General features: G+C 34.7%; 1 protein-coding gene across 2 annotated transcripts in view; it reads right to left on the minus strand.

Annotated features, from left to right (window-relative positions):
- Window positions 1–18,183, minus strand: part of LOC134670549 (FMRFamide-related peptides-like) — a 37,361-nt gene extending 19,178 nt beyond the window's left edge. For both annotated transcript variants that reach the window (XM_063528358.1, XM_063528356.1), the window contains exon 1: window positions 17,732–18,183. The gene's annotated coding sequence lies outside the window, so the exon portion shown is untranslated. The remainder of the gene's footprint in view (window positions 1–17,731) is intronic.
- Between the last annotated feature and the right edge of the window lie 1,286 nt (window positions 18,184–19,469).

Here is a 19,469-nt window from a genome sequence, read left to right on the forward strand (position 1 = left end):
CAGATTAAAATCTCACTCGATACATTTTCTGGATTATAGGGGGCACAAAAGAAGGCATTTGTCAGGCTTTGGTTTCAAACAAATTTATGTAACGGTAATCTTTGGCATACATGCTTTCATTTAGGATTAAAACGCTTTGATCTGCCGACAATCTTGAGGTTCTGAATATTTTCGCCTGGAGTGTACTTAAGAAATTCATTGATTTAAACTTTCACGATTATAATTTAACATTATGAAACTGCTTTTAAGGTAAATCTTAAAACTTAAATACGCGATTAAATCCTGTACAATCTTGGACTCTGGTTTCGAAGGGAAAGCAGCTTCAATCAAACACCTTGTTTTTATAAACAGAAGTATGTTTAATTTGGCACACAAATCGTCTCAATATACAAAAATAAGTTAAAAATCCTATGTATTCTACGACAGACAACCGTTCGCTAGTTCTAGAAACAAAAAGCGACATCTATCGGGAAATTCGGTAAATACAGTAAATAAGGCGTTTTATACAAATCCCGTTGTGCAGTTTCATAAGAAATTCATTTATTAGAATCGTTTTAGCAAAATAAATCTTCTTCGAGACAGCTGTTTACTAGTTACGAATGTACAAGGAAACTATGAAGCATGAGGAAAGAAGCTAAGTATATTTGTCATAGAAATTAGTACTGATAACAAATTTACGAGTATTTTTGTTCAGTTAGGAGGGCGAACTGTGTCTCAGCATCGTGCAAGACATCAAAAGCTGTTCATACTTAATTATTCATCTCATCATTTTAACTACATAACACATCTCTAGCATTTTAACTACAGTACCGTAAAACGGGGTGAGTAGGTTTCCCGGGGAGAGTTGGGTTATGAATGGGGAGAGAAGGTTTGAGAGGGGGGTGAGAAGGTTTGAGAGGGGGTTGAGAAGGGATTTTAACTGCTACAAAAATAATGTATTCCAATTTAAAATGGGGCTATAGTAATACGCATAATAAAAGAAAATCGATCCAACAATCTTCCAAGATCACCTTTGTATGAAATGAAAAACCCTCTCACCCCAAATACGAGACACTACGGGGTGAGGTGGGTTTTCCTCTTTATCGTCAAAGTTATGACATGGAACTACCCAAAATAAAATACAAACTAAAATACAAACGTCCGCACCACTTATTATATATACACCATTCAGTGTTCACATGTTTCACCCAACTCACCCCATTTTACGGTATCAAAGAAAACAAGTTGTTTGTTTTAATGTGCAAATGTATTAACTAGTGCTTTTGTCAGGAAAAATAACGAGAAATAGAGAAATGAGACCGTGGAAAAGCACCAAAATAAACTAGATTTTAATGATAAAAAAACGCTTTTGAAATAGTAAATAAAAGCTAAAATGTATTTCCTATATTGCGTTACTCACAGCCGTGATAAAAATATTAATTCCTGGCTTGTGAGCAAAACGGAATTTATAAGTAAATATTTTGAATACTAGTGTTAATTTTTTCGCAATAAATATACAGTACTATTAGGCCAATTCGAACGTACATTGATATCAGAATGACATCTATACGGTATGTAAACTAACGAAAATCCTTTACTCAAACCTGTTAATGTGTAGGTCACACTAAGCAACTTTTACTATGGCACCGACCCCTAAATCGCGAAAAAAAAATTAGGTCGTTTCATACATTTTGCTGATCTAGCATTGAAATTTTCTATGGGAGAGTCAATTTTTTTTTTTGCGATTTCGGGGTTGGTGCCATAGTGAAAGTTGCTCAGTGTGACCCATTCATTAACGGGCTTGAGTAAATGTTTTTCGTTGATTTACATACTGTATAGATATATATTTTATGTTTTTTTTTAAGGAATGTAATTTTTTATATGATTGAATATATTATAATATACCGGGTGTGGCCTGTAATATGAGCAAAAATTTAAACTGTAGGCTGTACTCCTCATACTGACCAACATTTTTTCAGCGACTTTTAAAAATAACTTGTGGTTTGATTTTAAATACACTTTAAAATTTATTCTAAGACGCAATGTATTGCGAATTTTGTTATGTTTAAGGCGTGACAAGCAACGTCAATCAAAATGAAATGGCGTGGCGATGGCGTCCATTGAAGATAATATTTATTTTGTATGAAAAATAGTGAGTCTAAATATCTACTTCATAATTTTAAAAAGTTGTTGAACAAAAGTGTCACCGTTTGAGGAGTGCAATCTATGTTTTAATTATTTGCTCATGTTACAGGCCACACCCGGTATATTTTTATATAAAGCTGTTGCTATGGAAGGCTGTTGCAATAATGCTTACATCTATAAGTATGACATAAATAACATAATTCAAATATGATTCTGATGTCAGTTTTTGTTCGAATTGGCCTGTCAGTTTCTTTATAAATTGTTGTTATTTATTAATATATTTGACGCAAAAATAATATATCAGGATGATTATTAAACTGCTGCCTACTTCTATTATTATTTATGCAATGCAGAAATTATTTTTAGACATCCTCATAGTAGACTCCGACGAAGACAAGTCTGCAACGATTCTGATCGAACACGCAGTGCAAGTTTTATTTTAAACGTCAAACTTCTGTGAAATTATGACGTATAAATAACACTTGCACTGCGTATGCTATCGAAATCGTTGCAGATGTTTATAATTCGGTAATCGTTTTAGGTTTCCAGTAAGTAAAATAGGGAAACCCTTTTCAGTAGGTTATTTTGGTAGGTATGTAGTGTCGAAAATAAAAAGTAAATAAATGTAGATAAACCCTTGTAAATGGCATTCAAATAATCTCATCATTTACCTTAGACCTTTGTTTTGCTCCCTCAGAAAATTCGGTTAAATATTTATGAGAGCATGTTAAAATCCGGGCCTACAACACTGGCTAGATACAGGCTGAGGTCCCAATTGAATTTACGTAAGTAATTTGACTTGTTTTTTTGGCCTTCGTCTAAGTAAGCTAATAAAGACCTTCAATATTAAGAAAAATTAAATCTACATACGGTAATTTTTAGTATTCCATACCCAAAGGGTAAAAACGGGACCCTATTACTAAGAGTCCGCTGTCCGTCTGTCCATCCGTCTGTCTGTCTGTCACCAAACAATCCTAAACCAAATTTTACTACCGAGCTGGGTGAATAGCAAAAATTTAACCTTCAATTAACCTTAAGTTAATTGATTCCATTGTGTTGGTTAAATTAATAATGTAATTTATTGTTCATATCTACAGACGTATTTATACCGTACGCCAATTACACACTCTATATGTTAACTTAAATAGAAATTGCTTAGTTGTCGTTCTACAATAGAATCAATTAACTTCAGACTAATTACAGGTACTAAGCTAATACATTTTTTTATTCACCTATACCCCAGTTTGATATTTAAATTGGCAGCAAATATAACTGCAACTTATTTCTTTAATAGTCAATTGATATGGTTAAACCTTTATCTAGCTATAATTTAGTTTTCACCACACCAGCTCGTAATAAAGGTACTCTTTATTCTTTAAAAAATGATAAGAAAGTTCCATTTTATGTACAAGAGTGGCAAAGTAAATTAAAAATAAATAAAACGGCTGTATCCGTTAAAATGAAGCCAAATTATAAAAAACCGGTCAAGTGCGAGTCGGACTCGCGTTCCGTACATTATCCAATTTTAACAATGCATTTTTATGTGGAATCAAAAACGAAGTTATTAAGTCCGATTCACGCTTGACTGCACATTTCTAATAGGTTTTCCTGTCATGTATAGGTAAAGAACTATTTTGTGTAGGTACTTTTTTCAAAATTGTAGAACCTCTAGTTTCTGAGATAAAGGTCTGGGGGGGCGGGGAATAGTCGGACAAACAGACAGACAGATGCACGAGTGATCCTATATTTTTTCCATTTGCGGTACGGAACCCTAAAAAACTAATCAAGGGGAAAATCTTGAAACTCTTCCAGATACAGGATTACATAAAATTAAATCTAATATTTTTCCTGTAACTCGTGTAATCCAAGCCAAATCGCTTTTATTCGTGACGATGTCATTTTGACTTGCCTTTAGGCTATTTGAGTATAATGTTACCAGTACCTATTTTTCTTGCATAATAAGGTAGTAATATATTTATACCCTATTTCATAATACCGGGTGTAGCCTGTAACACGAGCAAATAATTAAAATATAGATTGTACTCCTCAAACGGTGACACTTTTGTTCAACAACTTTTAAAAATTATGTAGTATTTAGACTCCCTATTTTTCATACAAAATAAACATTATCTTCAATAGACGCCATCGCCACGCCATATCATTGTGATTGACGTTGCTTGTCAAGCCTTAAATAAAACAAAATTCGCAATACATTGCGTCTATAAAGTGTATTATACCTTTAAAGTGTATTAAAAATCAAACTACAAGTTATTTTTAAAAGTCGCTGAACAAATGTATATTTCAGCTCTACAAAGAAATCCTTCGGGCATACTAATAACAAGAAGTTAAAAGAAATGTAGAATCTACATTGTAGATTACTATAGTTATTTGTTTTACAAGGGGGCAAAGTTGTTGTTTAACCGCTCGTGGTATTAATTGATACCCGAGCAAGCGAAAGATTCCAAAATTGAACCACGAGCCTAGCAAGTGGTTCGAAAAATGGAATCTTGAGCGTTGCGAGGGTTTCAGAGCACGAGGGTTAAACAAAATTTGCCCGCAAGTGAAACACAAAAATTTTCACCACACCAACCCGAATCAAATATAAAATGTAAAATATCAAACAAAATCAAATGAAATTAAATCCAAATGAATGTTATTAAACATTTATCATCGAAAATTATCATTTAAAAGTCAATTCTACCAGCAAACATAAGAAAACAACTCAAAATTTGCATTTGATTACTTTGCCTCACATGTGAATAAAATGCAACTTTGCTATCAGTTTTTGAAGTGCAACGAGCTTTTCCGAGCTGGTGTGGTGAAAAGTATATTGCGTACCTACATCATCACTAATAAATAAAGAACTGGCCGGCCATTTAGTTAAGCAATTACCTAAAAACAACCAATAAATTATTTATAGTCCAACAAATATTTTCCCTGTATAAATAAAAAACTGCAATGGTATAAATTCTGAGCAGTTTAACAAATAATTAAGCCCCATTCTATCTTTGAAATCAATTTTATGGTTTGATATTTCTAATAGCAGCAACACACAGTTAACAGCCTCAACACAGGCTGGCCCAATATTACATTTTCAAGATAATTGAAATTCAACTTAAAGTCACTATCTGCCGTATTCGAACTTCAAGATATTCACAAGAGATGACACGTACTAGATCCATTCTAGATACGTTATAGTTTAGATAACAACTAGTTCTCTTTTGCAACGCAATTCGGGCAACCAATGTCACTTTTACGTTAGATAGAGTAAGATATCTATTAGATGTGAATTGGATCTCTAAGTCATATATCCTGTGGAAATCGTTCAAGAGTATCTTCAGAATCGCGAAAATGACAAATTTGACAGGTTAGATCTTAAACATATCGTTATCGTATCTTGGTGATGTCTAAAAGATGTCTAATAGATGTCTATTTCATAATCCGAATCGGACCCTATGACAATGTTCAAATTTCAGTTCGATTAAAGTGAAACATAGAACCATGTAATATTGGGCCAGCGACTTAAAAGCCGTATTGTCAAATTACTTAAGTTGATTTCTATAGAACTTAAATAGGCTTCCTTGTTATACGTCATGCCGCCTACACACCTCGGTGTATTTACGTAAATTCGATTCGCTTTTGTTTTTCTACAGTTACGATACGTATTTCATATTTATTTATTTCGTATATGCACGGACACATTACACGGCTTTTTGAAAATATAAAACGGATTAGTGCACGCTATCAATTTTAAATAGTACACCAATTTAGCATTCGCAAAATGTATATTTTACACATTTATACGGTACAGTCAGCGTAACGATAGTGTACTCCGAAGGGACCTAACAACACTGATAGTTTGGTTCTACTTTGGTTTGCTACATTTGCCTACCAACAACAAATCGGTCTATTCGTTAGATCTCAGTGTGGGACTTGGTAGAGTTAGACCGTAAAAAGTCTGCAGCTATGTTGATAGCCCACGCAGTGTCATTTTAAACGTCAAACTTCTATGAAATTACGACGTATAAATAACACTTACACTGCGTGGGCTATCAAATCCGCTGCAGACTTTTATTGGTGCGACTATATGTGTGTTAGAAAGAAGTATGGATGGTATTAGTCACTACTAGTCATGCAAAACAAGGAGAAAAAACTTTAAGAATCCCGATAAAGGTTCATTGTATTGATCCTAAAATAACACCATTATATAGTGATCCAAAAATATTTTTTAAGTTTCTTTGACCACTTTTAATTTTAAATGTCAATTTAAGACCTACAGCGAGTTAAAGTTGATACATGTTTTTTTTTATTATAACTGTAAAACTCCCGTGAGTATATATTTATAGTTTTACCCCCTTATCCATAAACGTTTACTAAAGTTGACAAGCCGATAATAATCGTTTGTCCCTTTCCGACGTATTGGTATGATGGAAAGGGACAAAGTAAACGATTATTATCGGCTTATCAACTTTAGTAAACGTTTATGAATAAGGGGGTTATACTATTAATCAAGGGATAACGGTTAATTTATGTTTATTCCATGTTTTATGTTTGTTTTAACATGGTTATTTCACCCGGGATTCTATTTATATCTTGACGTTAGCATTGTAGTATTACGTATTACCTATATAGCCTATTCTTCGGTACCTAACACTTATACTTTAGTAGGGCAGTGGCAGTAAACCAGTAAATTAGATTGGCTTCAAAATGAGGCTGCGGATGTTTGATCACGGTAGCAATCCTAACCTTTACAATAAAACTGACATAAAACACTTCTTTTTACGAGTCATTTTTTTTAGGGTGCGTGTCTGTTGGCTACTAGGGACCACATATTGTAGCGTTAAGGTTCTGTAAGTTTAGCTAGCTTCGTCAAAAGTTAACGGGCCAATAAACGTATTTTTTTACGGTCTCCTACCTAGTCGGCGGTGACCCTGCCTACGAAGCAGGAGTTCCCGTATTTGAATATTGACCACTTACGGTGTAAAAGAAATAACAATTATGTTACAGTGATCCGCGCATGGTGAAATCACCATGCTGACAAATTATACGACACTGACAATTTTCTGTAAAAAAATATCTTTGTTTATTACTTGTTTAAGTAATAAAGCTGAAGGAGCTGAAGATCACCACACGGCTCTCTACAAAATGTCAAGAACGCGCACTCAGCTTCTTTGGTTATATCATGCGATCTAAAAAGCACGACCTAGAAAGGCAGATTATCTTGGGCCAAATAGAGGGCAAGCGAGCGCGAGGAAAAGCACCCACGAGATGTTCTGATGTTGTGAAGAGGGTGGTTGGCGGCAACATGCAGTGCGTGATCCATATGGCCTATGATCGCACACTGTGGAGACGTAGCATACATGATCGCGATCCTCAGCAATGAGGGACCGAGGAAGAAGAAGAAGTAATAAACAAAAATTGAACCAGCAATGTGCGGGAAATCGTCAGGTGACAATTTGTCTCAGTGGTGAAACATAAGATATCATGTGAGATAAGCCTGACTGGAATACATGCGCTCGTAGCGGCCACAGCGTAGGTATATAGTAGGTAGCTAGGTATATAGTAGTAGGTATGTAGCGTAGGTTCTTCACAAGGTGAATAAAATAAAATTAAACACGGCAAATTCAATTTTAACGGCGCACTTTGCATACTGTTAATTGATTTTAACTAACAGTGTTGCAGCTGAAATTGAGTTTGTTCCGAGGCTGACTCGGAACTTGGAACCCCGTTTGGTTAAAATAGTATGGACAATTTTAATATTTAAACTAATATCGTGTGCGCTAGAACTCTTTGTAGCAATTTAACTTGTGATAAATTAATCGGAAATTGCCAAATTTCTATAGGAAATGTTCTCAGAAATTTAAATTTAACAAACTATGAAAAAGTAGAAATTTTACAAATAAACAATGAAAAGGTGACGGAAAAAGTAATGGTCGTGTCGTATCAAAAACACACTGACACACTCTATAGACACTGTCTATAGAATAAGATCATTTATGTATACCCATTTTTGTACAAATAAATAATTTCATTTCATGTCAAAGAGAGCTGGCGCAAGATAGGTACTGATACTCTTTCCACATTGGTGACCTTCCGACATTGGACAGCCATGAAGACCTCAAGATCCTGGTGACGCCGCCTCGCAGCAAGCCATTTCTCTCTCTCTCTCTCTCTCTCTCTCTCCGCTCGCCTCTCTGGCTCTGAGCAACTACGCTCGTCACACTGGCTCTGAGCCGCTCTGCTCGCCTGTGACTCTGAGCATCTTCACTCGCCACACTTGGTTTCGCTGCACACTTCATACGTCGTCGCTGACCCCTCCGCTCAAAGGGGGGCTGATGTGGCGGCTCCTCTAGCTGTCACTGCCAACGCCGTGCCACAATATTCTAACAGATGGCGTTAGGAAGCTAAGAACGCACAAACTACTAAGAAGATACTACGTCTAGAAGGCAATTAGTATGTAAGACCTACATCGCGCTGACGGAGTTATAATGTTAGTTTCCATATATATAACTTCCGACCAACTCTCAATGGACTTCGGTCCCCAGGCATAACACCCGCCTGGAGAGAGTACTCTCTATTGCCTCTCTACCTTCTTCAGTGGAATTTGTAAATTAATGTAAATAATTGTTGTAAATATACTTGTACATACTTGTACTTACACTTTCTACATAGGGAAATCTGGAAGATACTCCACCGACAAGAGTAAATAACTCTTAAGTTAATGATGATGATGATGAAAACATGTTAAAGAGTTAATAACTCTTAAGTTAATGATAATGATGAAAACACGTCAAGACCTAAATAGATAGGTAGGTACGTACAGGCTTTATTAGATTAGGCAGTATTTGTCAGAATGTTCTCTAACTTGGCCAATTCTAATTAAACTTTTTAAGGAACTTTCAAAAAGGATTGTAGACTTCACTGGTGACCGAAGAGCTGGCAGCTTTCTCGCCCAACTTATTAGTTTAGCAATACAGCGGGGAAATGGTGCCAGCAAAGGGGCCCAATTTCTTAGACATATTTTAATTTAATTTTATTTTATTTTTTTGGTTTTTAGTTTTAATTTAGTTTTATTTTATAGATAAGTTATTTTATTTTTATTTTTAATATTTGTATCTACCTTATAAATATTTTTTTCTAATATTAAACCCTTTCCTTATTGATATTAAATTGTTATAACTGTAACTAGCGGCCGAAAGCCACTGACGTAGCATATAAAAAAGCTTTCCTTAATGGGGTATTTTACTTCGAAATTACAAACGTTACCTCTTTGTTCAGATGAGACCAAAGAATACAATATTGTTGAGACCCAGGGCCCGATTCGGATTATGAAATAGACATCTATTAGACATCTCTTAGACATCACCACGATATGTTTAAGATCTGACCTGTCAAATTTGTCATTTGCGCGATTCTGTAGATACTCTTGAACAATGTCCACAGGATATGACTTAGAGATCTAATTCACATCTAATAGATATCTTACTCTATCTAGCGTAAAAGTGACACTATATAACGTTTCTAGAATGGATCTAGTACGTGTCGTCTCTTGTGAATATCTTGAAGTTCGAATACGGCAGCCAATCAATTTTAAGTAAAGCACAATTTTATTTCTTCCGCTATAATATTCATAGCATGTAATATGTCTTAGAGACTGGAATTATAGCTACAATATTGTTTCCTCTCGCTTCCTCATTGTATCTTATATTTTATCTGAATTGTTTTCTCATCTCTTCTACTTTATTATAATTTTTAAAAAGCTCCTATACTAACTATGAAACCAAATTAAAAAACAAATAACGAAGCGGTGGTCAATACATCAAATAGTGTAAATAGTCAAATAGTGTAAATAATCAAATAGTGTATAGGCTCTATAATATTAATATCCAGAGAGGAAAACGAGAACTACATTTATATGGAGATGCCGTCGATCCCTTTCCTCTTAAGTAGGTACCTATATTCCGATTATTTCAAAGATGGACTCATGCAGTGTCATGTCGAATTAGAGATTCAAAATATAATGGAAAGGAAGACCTTTTTATAGGTCACTGGGCGGATAGAGGATATGTCTGTCTCATATCATATCCCCCAGGCTGACAGTTGAAATCCTCAGATAATACGTATTTCTTTCTATTGCCGCTGTAAAAACAAAAATAGTAGTTTGTGTTACAAGGGATCAAAATGATACTTATTCCGTCAAAGGCGTACATTGTGTCCCGAATGAAGCGATGGATTCTAAAGTAGAGTCCTGAGCGTAATGAGGGATTCAAGTGTTAACGCCCAAGACGAAATAATTTTGATACCGTGTGACACATCCTGCTTTTCACATCACCTATGAGGGAATTATGATGCTTAAACAGATTATTTAAGCTAAAAAAATAATGTGCAAAAAAATGTAAAAATAGTGTGCTAGAAAAGAAAAGTGTTACTTTGATCCCTTCTAGCAGGGAAGAATAGTGCCACTTTGATCCCTCCTAACAGGGAAGAAAAAGCCCTTTTTCTCTATTTATCTAAATTGTTTAAAAGATGCAGCATTACTATTGCTAAAATATTCTCGTAGTACGATAGTCAAATTGTCATCTTGGCTATTATTAAGACCCTCTTTAGTGCAATTTTAAACAAACAGATTAGAAACCATTTTCAACATGTTACAATTAACGTATGGGTAATAAATCATAATTGTCAAAAGTTATTAACTTAAAGGGAATGCTTAATCAAAGTTGAGCCTTCAGGTTTCACTTCAGGGTGCAGTAATACAATTAGTTGCCTTTTGTTTCAATATGTATTAAGTCGATTAATCTTGCCTTAGTATGGTCGAACTCGGAAATGGATTGGTATGGAATTTATTAATGTCTATGTTTAAAAGTTTAATTTCTTTATTCATCATCCTTCTTAGGCTAGCGTTTTTATAAAATATAAAACACTTACAAAACAATAAAAATACATATAAACACATTATATAAAACCTAACCTAGGGTGCCGCCAGCAGCGGGGCATGTTTAATTTTATTATTAGTGTGTTTAATTATTTAATTATTCGACCAGAAGTGACTCCACTTGGCCTTCCAAATCAGAAGGAAAACTAGGCCTTATTGAGACTGGTCAGGTTTCCTCACGATTTTTTCCGTCACAGATTGGTAAATATCAGATTATATATCGTCGTAAAAAAAAGTCATCGGTACTAAAAGTATAATGCCGGGACAAAGTTAGAAGATGATGATGATGACTAAAAACCATGTCCCAATTATAAATCCGATAAAAATGAGAAACTAAGCTCTTATGATTGATACAATAATTAAATTAAGTTAATTAAAAATAATTTCTCTTGGTGTAGGACATTTTGGTATTATACAGCCACAACGAATTCTTACAAAATGCCAGCATAATTGCTAACTTCATTGTGGGAATTAAAACACAATTCGTAAGGACTTAGTTTCAATTAGGTAATTCTTGGAAACGTCTATATAATATTCCTATTAACACAAAAAAGCTTTATACTCGTACAGCGTTGCCTTCTTTTTGCATTTGATATTTATTGAACAAAACGTATTTTTTGAAACAAATTTTAAAATCTAGGGCGGCAGATACTTTTGGCGCATTGTATCGTTAGCTACTATTGATACTGACTGTACCTGACATACCTATAGTTAATTAACTGTTTAGAAAAAACTTTTTATACGCAGAAGTAATAGTTGGTTTCACTTGAAGTTTACGGAGTTGTAGGTTCTCTTCAAGCTCACGATAAAGTTTGCGCTTTTAGGAAACTAAAATACCTTCTGGGTATTTTTATTAATTTTTTTAATCCAAATAAGTTATAATTACGTTGCTGAAAACTGCATTGCAGTTTGTTGGCAGAAAATCTATTTTACCCTCCACCATACTTCAGAACTCCATACACTTTTTGCACAGATTACAACTATTTGCAAAGACTTAATACCTATTTCGGTGCTTGTGCGAGAGCTTTTAACATTGAAGAGCGTGATCAAGTGATGATGGTGCCATGGCACAGAATAAATGATAGTACTAGGTACAGAAGACTCACTCTCTAACAAAACGCGTCTGTCACGATCAGCACAGATATGGCCGCTAGGTGGCGACAGCGCCACGCGCGGCTTATGACAAACCCCAAAATTGGGGCCGAACGGATGTACTTTTAGCTACCTGTAGCAAAGCGACGAAATCGCGGAGTGAGCCACGCCTGGCCATGGGACATGTGTGCATTTTCGGTACAGCTAATAAGTGAAGACTTCGTGGTTTGAATAGTATATTACGATACAAGTGTGAAAAGTAGAAAATTCGCAACGAGTGGCGATAAATTAAAACACGACCTAAGAGTTTTAAATCGACACAAGTTGCGAATCACCTTTTCGAACGTGTATTGTACAACGTTTTACAGTGTATATGGCGTTTAAAATTTTCAGCATAGGCACGTATTGTACTACTTACCGCTCTAGGGCGGTAAAGTAGCACCAAATGTACTGTAAATTAAATTGGAGCAATATAACTAACAGGCGTACGAGCTGTGCAACCAGTTAAGGGGAAGTCCGAGTTCCCTCGCAAAATATTACCCACAGATAGTTCTCAAGAGTCCATATGAAGCCATTTATAAACGGACCCACGCTATCACGTCGTGGCCCAAATCCAATGTTTAAGTTGTATTTTGGTTTCGTGTAGGTATAGGGATTGTTTTTGTTTATTTTATTTTGAAGTTTCACAGTGCCTTGGTTTTACTGTAAAAGTGACATTCCATTTCCAACTGCAGCTGCAATACTGTTCATTTTCTATGGAAATTGACAATGACAGCGACGCGTTTCCCTAATAAAATGAACAGTATTGCAGCTGCAGTTGGAAATGGAATGTCACTCTTATGCTGTGTTACTTATGTGAGTAATAAAATAATAAATAAGTATCTGGGAGACGGAGCTTTGCTCGGAAAACATATAAAAACTCAAAAATGCGCATTTTCCCGGGGATAAGACCTAGCTAGATCGATTAATCGCTCCCAAAAACCCCCATATAGCAAATTTCATCGAAATCGTTAGAGCCGTTTCCGAGATCCCCGAAATATATAAATAAATATATAAGTATAACTACAATATACATATATATAATCAAGAATTGCTCATTTCAAGGTATAAGATAAATAAAATTAGAATATGTTACTGAATGATAACAAGGAAACGTTTACGTACATTTATTCCTTTGGCTACTTTCCTACTAGTCAAATCAGCTTCTTTTTTAGAACTGTCAAAACGATTTGCTAATATGGAATTTACCTATATGAAAACTTGTGTAGTGACGTCACAGTCAACTCACCTACTTTTTATACTTCCATCCGATTTATTAAATATAAATTATGTTTAAAAATAATTGCTATCTATGTTTTTCTTATAATTATCTGGTGCTTTATTTCGTGCACGGTGTGAAATAATTTATTTTCAGTATAGGAAAGTACGCAATTACCCAAAAAACGCCACTTCCATCTTCCAAGAGAATTTATATGACCCCAATTTCCTTCTATAATTAATAATTAGGTAATAAAAACAGTATCTATAAATACAACACATTTTGTTTGCGTTCGGAGCATCTTGTTAATAAAGTTTCTTCCTCCGCTGTTTGTATTTTTAATTGAATCACGACATCTTTTCCTGGATCAGTTGTTGTGATTGTTTTTTGTCACGTTTTGCACTTTATACTAGTCACAGACCTCTGGACAATGGATGACTCACGCTAGAGGGTCAAACAGAAAACTGTGTTCGAATCTTTTCTGTAGACATACACAAAAGTTAAGGGCTATAAAGGTTAATTTTCTTATTTAACCCTTATCCACGTGAAAAGGTATGATAAAATCATTACCTACATGCCCACAAGGTGTTAACTATTACCCACAGGAGAGAAAACTAGTGTGTTCGTGCGAACTGTACATTTTTCTCTCCTGTGGGCAATAGTTAAGTTAAGCTTGTGGGTATGGAGGTAATTATTTTATCATAGTTCTCTAAATAAAAGGAGTACCTTTTCACGTGGATAAGGGTTAAATAAGAAAATTAACCATTATAGCCCTTAACTTTTGTACATATCTACAGAAAAGGCGCAAACAGTTTTCTGTTTGACCCTAGAACGGTCCGGGTCCGTGCCGAGGCGTCCGAAACTTCATTTTCTGTAGCATCACGTGATCACTGATCAAGTGATCTCCGAGACTCGGAAGTGGCTTTCTCTAGCCGCCCATACGTCAAACCTTGCCGAGCAAAATGAAATTATATTTCGTCAACACAAAGTTGAAATTAGAATGAAACAGGAGACCTTTTTATAGGTCTCTGGGCGGCTAGAGGTTAAAAACCAAAGTGAGCAAAGCTTATTAACAATTAATCAAACTACTATAATTAATCAAATTAAATATCGTGAAAAACATGAGCAGTTCCGTCTAATAGTACCTACAGAAGTGCCCCAACGGATTCTGCGCGGGCTACTTAATGCATCACAGCCATAATAACCGGTAACTACCTAGTTACAACAAAACTTGCTTTTTTAATTACTTAATAAATAATAAAATAAAATAATATTTATTGCCACACCTTAACACAAAATAAACAAGAAACAAGAAATAAAACTAGAAATACAAAATAAACTTAAACTTATCAACTAAACTTAACATAAAACTTGAGAAGTTAAACTTATCAACTTAACATAAAACTTTAACTTCGAAATAAAATTAAAGGAAAGATGTATAAAATCTTGTAAAAATTCTAATCGTGAGTGATTAAAGCCTTTTAGACAAAAATACAGTCTATAAAAATCTGACAGTCAATTTTCAAAACCAACTTATTTCTAAAGAAATTTTGCTACTCCAAATATCAGGAATTATGTATTTTTTTTCGTTCTACATTTTATTAAAAGTCTCGTCTTTTTCAGGCCGGATACAGCCTCTCTAGACAATAGAACCTTCATTTGACGCCGGAAGTTTGAAATGCTAAATTTTTGTAAGACATTAAGGAGTTCCCAAAAGAGTTTTCATTTTTTCCCCGACTGTGGCAATGCCTAAAAGGTTTGTTTGTGGTTTTAACAATCTAAACTTGTTTTGTTTTTTAAATTCATGATGATTTGACGACCCGTCTAGCCTAGTGGGTGTGACCCTGCCTGTAAAGCCGATGGTCCTGGGTTCGAATCCTGGTAAGGGCATTTACATATGCTCCATCTCCACAGTGTGCGATCATAAGCCCAATGTTCAATCGGAAATCCTAAGTGTTTAATAACGACAACGGCGACCTGGGGCAAATTTTTTATCTTTAGTTTTGTAAGTTGTATTATGTTTGTTTATTCCTTTCTTTGTTTAATAATGATTTTACTTTAACTTATTTGTGTTGTGATATGAGTCATGTGTCATGCTTAATGAAAACGTCGAAAGTTGATAGACACCTCATTAGGTACCAAAATCGACTTTGGAAGTCGATTTTTAGTACCTAATGAGGTGTCTATCAACTCGTTTTATGGTCACGATGACATTAGGCCTATAATTTTAACGACTTCTAAAAATACAATTTAAAAACATGTACCTACCATCGTCCACACTGTTAACTGTACATCGGTGGACCTTCTGCTTTTTGTAATAAGGTTCACCGATGGACGGTTACTAGGAGTATTGCTGTTTGTACTAAAGTATAAAATGTTTAACTTTCCTACTTTTGGTGCAAATATAACGACCACAATAATACCTATCAGGTAAATAAGTCTAATATTTACACATCTTATAACAAAAGTAAGGGTGTAGGTACAGCCAAAACAAGACAAAATAAGATAATTAGATTCGCAATTTCGCGCGATTTTTCGTATTTACTGAGGTATTCATTTATTGCATTAGTTTTACACCTGGGTCCGTAGCCAACATGCTAATCGTTCACGCTTCGTAGCGAACGATACGCAACTATCACTGTCGCACTGATGAGGGCTCGGTTACACGTACCGAGTAGAGTGGCGAAACAGTAAAACGAAGAATGGAATTTTTACTCGGCCGAGTAACAATTTCATACTTCGTTTTACTGTCTCGCCACTCTACTCGGTACGTGCGATCCTGGCATGAGAGACACAAAGCGTTTCGTTGGCGTAACGCAAGCGATTGTCATCTTGGCTAGGCACCCTGTACAGAAAGCATTAAATCAATTCAATTCAAGCAATAGTATAAATTATATTTTTTACGCATAACTAATTCAATCATCAAACTTCACATTGAATTGAATATAATTCCACTTATTCGTAGCTTGTTCATTAAAAATCCCTCAAATATTTAAATCAACATGTATCAAAGTTTTAAGTGACGAAAAAATATTCATAAAAGTTGTGCGAATATATTAATGCAAAAAGGCGGCATATTTATGCTAAAGAATGTAATGGATTTAAACGATTCCTCTGGGAAAGATATTTATATTTAAGATATCACTTTTTACATATTCATTTAATGTCAAAAAAATGTTTCTGGTTACAGATTTTTATCGCAAATCATCGGATAAGTTGTCAAGCGGACCCCAGGCTCCTATGTGATCCGTGGCAAAATGCCGGGATAACGCGAGGAAGAAGAAGACAGATTTTTATCGCAAAAACGTAAGGTAACTTTCCTTACAACATTTTTTTAAATAAGTTCTTACGTATTAACATTATTATAATAGTGTATCATTTGTCAACGTATTGTTGGGCCACCACGGATTATTAAAAAAAATAATTGTAACTACTTATTATTGCGTAGTTTTCGCGGTCGGTCAGATAACACTGTAAAATGTAAGTACGTTAGGTAAATCAAATTTTTCTATAATTGGAACAAAATAAAGTGTTCTTAGTGTTCTTAAAAACCGTATTGATATTTGAAATACTGACGTACATTTAGCATTGCTTTTTCATTTTCTTCGTGCAATATGTGTAAGCATTTTTCAATAAAAAACACGTAAAATTTATTTGCGCTTTTTCTAATGCTAAAAAAACAATAATAAGTTATAGATAACTCATATGTAAGTATGTATTATTATAATTCATATGTATGTATTATTAATTAAAATTAAGTATTTTCATCTTACATATATTTAAACCATAGCTAAAATGAGGGATTTTGTTTTTACTATTTCACCTAAATTATATTTTTGACTTACAATACATATTCATTTCGTCACTTTTTCTTCGTTTGATTTCTCCAACATTATTGACAACACTAAATCATGGAAACTTTCGTTAACTAAATCCATTATTTTAATTGGAGTGAATTCCAAATTGAAACTAACTACATCCGAAACCGATTAAAAACTTCGTAGAACAACATTTAACACAAAAGCTCCCCACACCATCCGACTTCCCAACTTTTTCAAGTTTCCAACGAGTTTACTTCAGCATAGAGTTACATAATTATGTATTAGTTACGTATTAGAGTTACATAATTATGTAAGTACTTTATAATAATTATAATTAACAAAAATTATACTAAAATAAATTTAGTTTGTTTTAATATAGAGTATTGTTTTCAAATGAGTTAACTTCAAACCAAAACAAAAATTAAAATATCTTTATGTTTCTTACTCTGAAATCCTCATTTCTCGTTTTCACTTACTAAAAATACAAATAAAATAACATACCCAAATACACGAACGAACTAAGTTTGCACCCGGTCGCGTCGCGTAGCGCGTCTACGCCGTAACGGTGGTTCTACGGTTTTGGCGCCCGTAGCCGCTCCGCGTAGCATTTTATGCGTGCCCACAACATTGATCCGCTACGCCAAAACGTCTTATCTCATGTTACCTTTAATGGCACATACGTCTTTCTTAACGATACACCCTTTTAAGTGTAAAATGTCGTATATACAATAGATATTTTAGTAACCGCCGCCATTTTGTAAGTGGTGGAGTACCTGGGATGACGTCACTTGGCATCAGACCAAGAGTCCGGAGATGGTGGGATGGTGTACAGTTGCGTACATTAATCTTAAGAGTCGGTTATTAGAAAATTAATTGGTTTAAAATATAGAGGGTTTGAGTCGTTATATGTAACGAGGTTTAAAGATGGTCATTTCATGGTTTTGATTTAGTGTGTGACGATGCTAACGAATACTGAGACTGTATACGTTAGATCAGGGCCATCTTTAACTGTGCTGGCCTTTGGGCACATAGGAATATGGGGCCTTTTTGGAAAGTAAAGAAAGCGAATTAAACTAACATTAATCTACTATGATTTATTATGCGTAATCAAATATACTGTTACTGTGTATCCTTCGAGGCCCCCTGAAGGTGGGGGCCCTGGGCACGGGCCCCATGTGTCCTTATGGTGAAGATAATACTGCGTTAGATTAATATCTCTGTTTTAAGTATTTCATCATCAGCACTTAAGAGCTATGCTCTTGTCGGTGGAGTAATCGCCACTCTTCTTTTTGCTGGGCCAGCCTTTTAACTCCCTCGTACGATACAACAGAAACTTTTTCTTTTATTTGGCTGAGATATGTAAGCCTGGGCCTTCCTTTGCATCTTTTCCTCTCAATTTTGCCCTCCAGGATGTTTAAAAAGAATCTGTCTCTGTGTCCGTGTCTGTGTGTGTCTGTCTGTGTTTTAAGTATTTCCTTAAATATATTTAATTAAACTTAAATCAGTCCTATAATTTGATTCCTTTCTTAATTATCTTTATTTAATACGCTGTTTCTAGGTAAATCCCTTGTGCATATTAAATTCCCAGTGCTCAGTTCATTTATGTAGGTACTTACATTGAAATACAAAGTAATTCCCACTACTACACAGTACTAATTCACAGTTCAATACAAACACATTCACATTTAAATATACTGCCGTATTCGAACTTCAAGATATTCACAAGAGACGACACGTACTAGATCCATTCTAGATACGTTATAGTTTAGATAACTAGTTCTCTTTTGCAGCGCAATTCGGGCAACCAATGTCACTTTTACGTTAGATAGAGTAAGATATCTATTAGATGTGAATTGGATCTCTAAGTCATATCCTGTGGAAATCGTTCAAGAGTATCTCCAGAATCGCGCAAATGTCAAATTTGACAGGTTAGATCTTAAACATATCGTTATCGTACCTTGGTGATGTCTAAAAGATATCTAATAGATGTCTGTTTCAAAATCCGAATCGGGTCCACAGTTTAAATTCGATTAAAGTAAATCATATTACAGATATGGAATGCATTTCATAAAATTGCAATGTAATTAATAAATTGTCCTGGTTAATTATTTCTATGATCCATGACATTTCAATTCAGAAACTAATAACAGTGGGCTTACGAGTATTAATCCATCACTAGTATTGAAAATTAATATACAAGGTGTATTTTATATAATTTACTTCAGTACCACTGGGCGGA

The sequence above is a fragment of the Cydia fagiglandana genome, chromosome 14 (assembly GCF_963556715.1).
Source record: "Cydia fagiglandana chromosome 14, ilCydFagi1.1, whole genome shotgun sequence".
Classification (NCBI taxonomy): Eukaryota; Metazoa; Arthropoda; class Insecta; order Lepidoptera; family Tortricidae; genus Cydia; species Cydia fagiglandana.